Below are 2,071 nucleotides of genomic sequence, written 5' to 3' on the forward strand. Positions count from 1 at the left end.
GATGATGAGTTTTCTGACTTCATCATAGATAAAGATAAGAGCGCTGTAGGGAGTGGCACAGAACCACCAGAGTAGCCTGTGGAGAGCAAGCGTGGGTCAGTGGGGCCGGGATAGAGGAGCCAGAGGAGGGCAGCTGCAGAGAAGAGAGCGCAGAACCGAGCGTCTCGTCATCGCGTGCAGGGTTGAGCCCTAGCTCTGGGGCGGCAGAGCCGGGTGGGGGAGGGAGGAGACAGAAACGTAAGAAGCCAGGGATAACAACACGTGATAAATGCCATGTTAGAGGTACACGTGGTGTTCCTGGATTCTGCAGAGTCCTTCAGGGAGACCCCTGTTGCCATGCAGGTCTCCTGGGCCTTGCACCCCCAAAGGGGAGGTGGTCTGCACAGGACCGGTCTACTTGAGACTACACCTGCGGGATAGTTCACCAAGGAATGGATATACTTGTCCATGTTGCAAACAGGGGGAACGTTTTTCTTCCAGAACCTCTTCTGTCATTAGAGGCCAGGGTGAGAGAGACTGGGGAGGAGTCAAATCACAACCACGTTTGTTCCCTTGGGTGACAGGGAGGTGGCCTAGACCAGAGCCGTCCCAGGGCAATACACTGCGAGCCGCCTGGGAGGCTTAATGTTTTCCAGGAGCTGCATTAAAATAAGTAAAAAGAAACGGGGGCAATTAATTATAATAATAGGTTTTTATTTAAGCCAGTATATCCAAAGTATCATCATTTCAACATGGAACCAATGTAAACATTATTAAGGAGATATTTTACATGCTTCTTTTTACCCTAAGTCTTTGAGATCCAGGGAGAACTTCATGCTGACCGCACATCGCACGTCAGACACTCAATTTTCAAAGTGTCAAGGAAAATGTAGTCCAACCCAAACAGGAAAGTTGTATTTAGTCGAATAATATCGGACACTGCTTGAGTTTCTAACTCATTAACTAGATAAAATTTCAAATTCAGTTTCTCAGTCTCACTAGCCATATTTCAAGAGCTCAATAACGACTGACCGAAGGGGGTGATGTGGGAAATAAAGGCCAAAGAAAAATTAAATTTCCATACTGCCTTTAGCCCATTGGCAAGTCCTTGAAACGGGCAGAGTGACATTCCTCTAGGGACTCACCTGCTTTGATGTGGACACCTTGCTAAGGGCAAAAGGCAATCTTAACCTGACTCCCAGGACCCTGTAAGCCTACTTTAACATACAGAAATTCCTTTGGAAACTTCCTTTATCTCTACCCCCCCCCAAGACACGTATTGGCAATCCTCCCCCAAGCATATGGCCCACCGATGTACATCTGAAGGACCTCAGGACTAAGGTTTTATTAAACGGTAATAAATGACCTTTTCCTAACAATAGCTCGCCCCCTCAGGGTCCTGGAGACCTTGCTTCCAAATTCCTTAGAGACTGAGGATGCTTCCCTAACCCCCTCCCAACTTGAAAGTATATAATCAGCCCCAGTGCAGCTCTTTCTGCCCACAGGTCCTGTCCCTGAGCTTTAATAAAACCACCTTTCAGCACCAAAGACATCTCAAGAATTGCTTCTTGGCTGTTGACTTTGAGCCCTCATGGCTTTCCTACATCAGATGGCGGCTGCCATATTGGCCAGCGTGGGCCTCGGCCTTGGCTCATCCCACACGCACACAAACAGTTCCATGCACACAGCCACAGACTCACTCAACAGCAATCGCCGTGTGTCGCTCTGTGTCCGTGCAGGTCATGAGGGAATAAAGCTGATGACACGATGGCCTCTGATCTCAAGGAGCTCAGGGGATCAGGGACGCGAAGATAGAAAAACAACGTGAACACGGTGTTGGGGGATGTGGGGGATGGTCAGGGTCCATACGGACGGTTGGGGAGCACGGTTAATGCTTCACTGCATCACTGTGACGTGTATGTCGACGCTGAGAGCAGCAGGGAGCCGGCTACTACGAACAAACTCCCGCCGTGACCCATGCAGCCGCGCTCGGCACAGCGTACACACGTCCGCACGTAATTCTCCCAGCGATCCGCCCGGGGGGTGTGTCCCCGCCGGCCCAGCTGTGGGCTCAGCCTGGTCACACACCGTC

This window comes from Ursus arctos, unplaced genomic scaffold (genome assembly GCF_023065955.2).
Source record: "Ursus arctos isolate Adak ecotype North America unplaced genomic scaffold, UrsArc2.0 scaffold_2, whole genome shotgun sequence".
Taxonomy (NCBI): Eukaryota; Metazoa; Chordata; class Mammalia; order Carnivora; family Ursidae; genus Ursus; species Ursus arctos.